Here is a 6,816-nt window from a genome sequence, read left to right as displayed (position 1 = left end):
CACACACACTCCCAAATGGCCCACGAGAAACTAAGGCCCTGCCAATCAGTTTCTCTACCTTCTACTCAACACTGCTGCTCCTAGCTGCTTCTGATTATTAGCACATCAGCAGCCAACAAAATGAATCAAATGAAAACAATAACCAACACCTTCCACAGGACTGATACCTCGAATCACATGTTTCCTATTCACTGTTCTAGCACACCCTCACCCCTCATCCTCAGGGCCCCACATCCTCTTCAGTATTCTCTCCATCCTCCCTCAAGTCAGAATTTAAATTCCTCCCATGATTCTCATTCTCTCACTTTAAACACACGCACACACACACACACACAATATCTCACATATCCCAGAGTGCCCTAGAACTGACTATATAGCCAAGATACCCTTGAACTTCTGATCCTCCCGCCTCTGCCTCTCAAGTGCTGGGATTACAGCTTGGACCTCCAAGCCCATTGTGTGCAGTGCTGGGAAGTCAAACCTAAGGCCTCACACGTGGTAGACAGGCACCCCACCAAATGACCTGCATCCCCAGTCCATTCTTCATCACTGTTTCCTCCCTCCTCCATGGATGGTCCTCTGTCTTGAGTTCATCCGTGTGCCTCGTCTGAGAGGCAGTTTGGTCTATACTTGAAGGTTGAGAATGAAAAGTACACACCTGGGCTCAGCTCAGTTTTCTCTTTGTGACTCACAGGGTTCCCAGAGTAAGGAGACCAACGAGGGACTGGGGTACTGCATTCACTTCACTTCAAGAGCCCTGTCCCCCATCATGGGTAAAAAGGCTTTGACGTGATGGGTGCTGTAGGTGCTCCCAGCCTTCTTCAAACTGTCCAGCTAGGGACTTCTGAGGGCCTTTTGGAGCTTTGGAGTTTCTTTGTTTGGCTCTTCTCTCACTGTTTCTCTCCCTTAGTCTGTAATCTCTTAATTTTAGTCCAAGGGTGCCTTGTGCCTAAGAATTGTCCCTCAAAAGGTAGCCTAAGAAATATCCACACATGCATGTCCAGAAGACTGCTGGGAATGCAGACTCTTGACCCTGCCCCAGACCCATTCAGTCCCATGCAAAGCTTGTGATCCCCAAGTGATTTGGAACACATTAGAGTTGAAAGCCATAGCCTACACTTCCAGAAAGGCAGACCAGGGACTCCACAGACAGAATGTCCAAGCCATTCATTCATTAAAGCTCCTATTTTATAAATAAGGAATAAGCACCTACTGAGTGAAAGATGCCAGGCACTGGGGATAAAACTGTGAATGGCTGGGGGGCTGGAGAGATGGTTCTGCAGAGCAGAGAGGAGAACTGGATGCTCTTTTAGAGAACCTCAGCTGATTCCCAGTACGCACATGGTAGCTCATGGTAGACCATGTTATGTCAGTCCCAGAGGAGCCTATACTTTCTATACATAAGGGACACTCAGTTCTGCTCTAGGAGCCCTGGTCACTTACTGGCAGGAGTCCCCAAGCAAACTATTTCTCAAGGCCTCGGTTTCCCTATTGGCAAGTAAAGAGGAGGCAGGATTTCAGAACCTATTGATCTGTGTTTTTCCTGAGCCAGAAGGCTGTGCATCTGGAATCTTGCAGGCCCTGGTCAAGAGTAAGTGGCACAGGTGCCCAGAGTGGCTGTTGTGCGGAGTTCCCAGGGGAATGAATGAAGTGGCGCCAACAAGTAGCCAGGACCATGTAGATAACAGCCAATGAGGGTTGCTCAGAATGAGAAATGACTGAGTCAACAGTCCTCATCCCACATCTCTTCCCCAAATTCTCCTCAGCATTTTCTTTCATTCTGTTGGAATATTGAAGTATCTGTGCTCTTGTCTTTGGACCCCTGAAGGATATCACCCAGTATCACTGAGGACTCCTAAAGCTCTATCCCCAGTCTAGTCTTCACAGGAAACTAAGACCCACGAGCCTCCTCTGCTCAGATATTTAGCAGGCATCTCACTCTAAATGTGTCCAAAGCATGTCTCCTGAAGCCAGCTCCTTGGCATTCCATGATACCAGGTAATGGCAAGTTCCATGTTCTGGTCACTGACAGGAAACAAAGCAACACACAAACCTCTTAGTTTATCCTTGACCATGCTGCTTTCGCAGTTCCCATCTGACTCACTGCAAACCTCCCAGAGCTGACTCTGCAACATTTATCCAGACTGTGCTTCCACACTGCATGATGCTCCAACCGCATCCAACCTGGCCAGGCCCCTCTCTCCTCGCTGCTACAGTGCACTCCTGGACGTCCTTGGTTCCCACTGCATTCTCAACATGACAGCGCTGAGTATTCAAGGGAAATACGCATGTCCCTCTCAGGCCCTGACTCTCCAGTGGCTCCCTGTTCACTCAGAGTGTAAGTGGAAGTTTTGCTGTCACTCATTAGTCCCCACATGATCATAATTAGCTTCCTATGACCTCTTAGAAGCCACAGCTCATTCTCTTCCTTATTTTCCCTGCTCCAGCCATATTGTCCTCAATGCCGTTCCTCCTGCATGCCAGACAAGCTCACAGGAGGGTTTCCTCTTGCTGTTTGTCTGCCAGGAAAGATCTTCCCTAAATCTGCCTGGGCCACCAGCATCTGTTAAATGCCAGGCTCCATATGTTGGTGGTCCAGAACACAGATATGCAAGGGAGGGAATGGGAAGAGGAAACAGGAGAGTCGGGCCCTACGCATGAAATGGCTTGTCTTGCTTTCTGTCTCCCTGGGGCACTGTCTTCGGAAGATCAGGGATCTTGGGGTGGGGCTGCTCTTGGTTCTTCAGCAAGTGTTCCCTTTCCATACTAACTACAGGGCTCATGGACCCACATCTATCAACCCCAGGACTTCTGGACAGGAGCTGTCTGATGGTCCTGAATGAACAGGCCAGTCCTTTCTGTGCCAAAAGGATACAGAGAAGAAGCCACCTCTTCCAACCATGCACTTGTTACCACCACCTCCTGCCTCTCCTTCAGGCCTCTTACTCTGATGCTAGGATGTAGGCATGAAGAGGAAAGGAAAGACTCAGGGCAAAGGGCACAGGAGGCCTAAGAGAGGAAACTGAGGCAGAGAGAAACACAAGCTGTGTGGAGCCAGTGACTTAACGATAGCGCGATAGAGCGGAATTGCACAGGCAAAGGGGGTCCAGGTCAGAGGTGGATGCAACCGGCAGGAGAAAAGCAGCAATGCACTGCGGGCTGGGTCCTCTGTCCAAAGGGACAGGGTGGGCGCTGAAAGGAAGGAGCCAGGAACAGCTCGGAAGAGGAACGGCGGGGCGGCGCGGGCAGCAGGACCACACGCTGCCGGGCGCGGGCAGAGGCGGACGGAGGCGAGTGGAGGAGGCGGGTGGAGGAGGTGGGTGGAGGCGGCGGGCTCAGCGGAGCAGGCGGGCGCCGGGAGCGGGCTCGTAAAAGCCGCGCGGCGCGGGGAAATTGCCGCCAGAATCGCTGAGCTCCACAAAACGCCGCCCGCACAGCCCGCCGCCGCGCCCGCTCCAATCTCCAGCCTCATCGGCGCGCGGGCTGGTTATGCATTTAAATGTTATTTAATTGGATTGCGGAGGAGCTGGGGGCCAGAGTGCCCCCGCCTCCGCCCCGCACGCGCTGCACGTCTGTTTTCCGAGTCACAGATTGCCACGCACCCCCTCCTGCCCAATCCTTTGCCTCCAACGCTTCTCTCCCTCCGTTCTGAACCCGGCCAGAGGACACTCAGAAAGACATCAGCCTATGAAGACTGAAAACTAAGAGTCTATGCACGAACACACGCGCGCGTGTGCACACACACACACACCCTGAAGACGCACAAAGATATAGCAGCAGCAAAAACTGGCTACACTCACTTATACGAGTGTCCATCTGGAAGATTAAGAATGGCAAACAAAGATGGTCCCCAGGACCACAGAAATATACAATTGCGAATTAACACACTGTGAGCTCATGCTGCAAGACAAAACATCCCCTGACCTCTCCCGGAGTAATGACACTCACAAAGTGATACTGCCAAGTATGGGCAGAAGGAGGTGCCAAAGCATGACCACATAGGGTGAGGCAGAGACCCTCCCCAAAGCTGGTTAAGAAGGGAAGCCTGTGTTCATTCTCACACTCAGCCAGACCGTCACATATTTGCTGTGCCCTTTCAGGGTTGGAAAACAAAACCTTTTGTTCAGCGACATACTGTCCTCCTAAGCCACAGCACTTGAAGCTTCAAAAGGCAACTGCATTTGCAAGGAAGTTCTTTAAACTGAACAAAGAAACAATATTGAGTCCCAATTACAACAAGCAGGATAGCGGATAGACACCAGGAGGGCCTTCCTGAGAGGATAGAAACTGAATCCCAAGAGGTGAGGCTGGCCACGTGTGTGAGGTGGGTTTCTCCCATCTCAAGTGCAATGGGGAGCTAGCTTAGAAGTGCCATGTACCATGGAGGTACATGGGAGGACAGCACGTCCTGCATAGGTATGCTCTCCACATGCTCCCAAACAGCAACAGTTAACTGCTGACCTGAGATGATCAGGATTCCACCACCTCAATTAATGAAAATGGAAATGGCAACCTGGTTGGCACAGGTCCCTACAGAGGACCATTCTGGGCTCTTTGCCATCCCTTCTATAAGCAGGGCCCAGAGACTTGAGGATCTGAGCGGGCTGTGGGGACAGAAGAATGGGCAAAATGTACGGGGAAATTCTATTGCAGCTGGCCTGCTTCCGTTGTGTCTGAGAGCATGAGGGTGCAATCAAAGAGAAGAACGTGTGCTCACACAGGGTAAATTCAACCTCGACTGCTAAGCACAGGTTCAGGCAGGCTGACAATGAGGCTTCTAAAAAGGAAAGCAATTGGTTTACCTCTAAGTTACTTATTTCTGCATCACCTGATGGCCATTGCTGGGCAGTCTATCTATGTGTGTAACCTCAATATCTCATGCCCCAGTTGAATTTACTTCTCTGGGGAAATAAGGGGGAAGGGGAGACTGACATCCTAAAAAGGAATGCTAGAATTGCTGAGAACTGGTTTGGGATAAGCCAACATCGCTAATCTTTATTCTTTTTTGCCACTCTGTTACTAGCTCTTGACCTCAGCTATGGCCAAGCTGCCTTTCCAGTACTGTTTTTATTAAACATGTTGAAGAGGGCTGGAGAGTGAACCCTGGGCTTTATACACACTGAGCGGGCAGTCAGACCAGCCTTTCATCTGGCACCACAACACTCCATGGCACTGTCCTGAAGTTTTCCACCCCAGTAGCTACTAGATCAAGCTCTTTTTCTTTTTTTTTTTTTTTAGATTTATTTATTTATTATATGTAAGTACACTGTAGCTGTCTTCAGACACTCCAGAAGAGGGCATCAAATCTCATTAAGGATGTTTGTGAGCCACCATGTGGTTGCTGGGATTTGAACTCAGGACCTTCGGAAGAGCAGTAAGTGCTCTTAACCACTGAGCCATCTCTCCAGTCCTCAAGGTCTTCTTATAGAGAGCAAACTTTATTTATCTTCCTTGGAGATATGCCCAATATTTGGCTCCTGCCTGATTCCTTCTGAGTCCCTCCCCTCAACCTGTTTCCTAGCCCATGGCAGTCAGGGCAGAAAAGGATCTGACCACAGAGAAGAGTTACCAAGTCTCCCTTACTGTTAAGCTGCCCTGTCCCATTAGTGCACGCATGTGTGCACGCGCATACACACACACACACACATCTAAGGAATGTCCGAAATACTGTGTGAATGACCTGTTCACAGCATGCTTTCAGCTTGATCTGTCCTGTAAAGTAAGTATATGCTTGTATCTCTAGCACCAGACAGTGAACACTGTGAAGATAAAGGATCCCCCAAACCTGCCCCTGCAGTGCCTAGCATGCGTGATGACACATATAATGAACGTCTGCTGAAGTGAGAAGAAAGGTGAGAACCCATGGAGTGGGCTTCATCCCAATCTCCCTTCAAGCCATTCTGTTTGGAGAAAGAGAAAAGAGGTGGTGGATTCTTTTTTTCTCCTGCCCACTCTACCCCTCAGTCTCAGAAGTATTACCATGCCAACCAAGCACACAGCTTTGGCCTCTATGGGGAGAAGGAGGGAGGGAGAGAGAAGGAAGAGGAGAAGGGAGAGAGGGGAAGGGAGGGTGACAGGGGAGGAGAGGGTGGCAGGGGAGTAGAGGGGGAGAGGGAGGAAAAAGTGGGAGGGGAGAGAGAATGTATTAGAGTAAGAACTTCTAAGCCTCTGTACCAGCTGGTTTTGTGTGTCAACTTGACACAGGCTGGAGTTATCACAGTAAAAGGAGCTTCAGTTGGGGAAGTTCCTCCACCAGATCCAGCTGTAAGGCATTTTCTCAATTAGTGATCAAAGGGAGAGGGCCCATTGTGGGTGGTGCCATCCCTGGGCTGGTTGTCTTGGGTTCTATAAGAGAGCAGGCTGAGGAAGCCAGGGGAAGCAAGCCAGTAAGAAACGTCCCTCCTTGGCCTCTGCATCAGCTCCTGCTTCCTGACCTGCTTGAGTTCCAGTCCTGACTTCCTTTAGTGATGACCAGCAATGTGGAAATGTAAGCTGAATAAGCCCTTTCCTCCCCAACTTGCTTCTTGGTTATGTTTGTGCAGAAATAGAAACCCTGACTAAGACAGCCTCTATCAGTCCTCCAAATCAGAACCGAATGATGGAGTCATCACAGGACAAACACAATGACACTACATAAACTTATGGTCATGGATTGGCACATGGACCCTCCCTATAGCATGTTCCTATGTGCACCTACATTGTGCCAATCACAGGGGAAAGGGGGATAAGCGCCCTTCTCCTGGCCTCAGGGCCCCATGAGTACCTTGCAGAGTCAACCTGAGTTGCATAAACGAAGCACAGGGAAATCTAGACACC

This window comes from Apodemus sylvaticus, chromosome 17 (genome assembly GCF_947179515.1).
Source record: "Apodemus sylvaticus chromosome 17, mApoSyl1.1, whole genome shotgun sequence".
In the NCBI taxonomy this organism is placed as follows: domain Eukaryota; kingdom Metazoa; phylum Chordata; class Mammalia; order Rodentia; family Muridae; genus Apodemus; species Apodemus sylvaticus.
Note: the sequence above shows the minus strand (reverse complement) of the source record.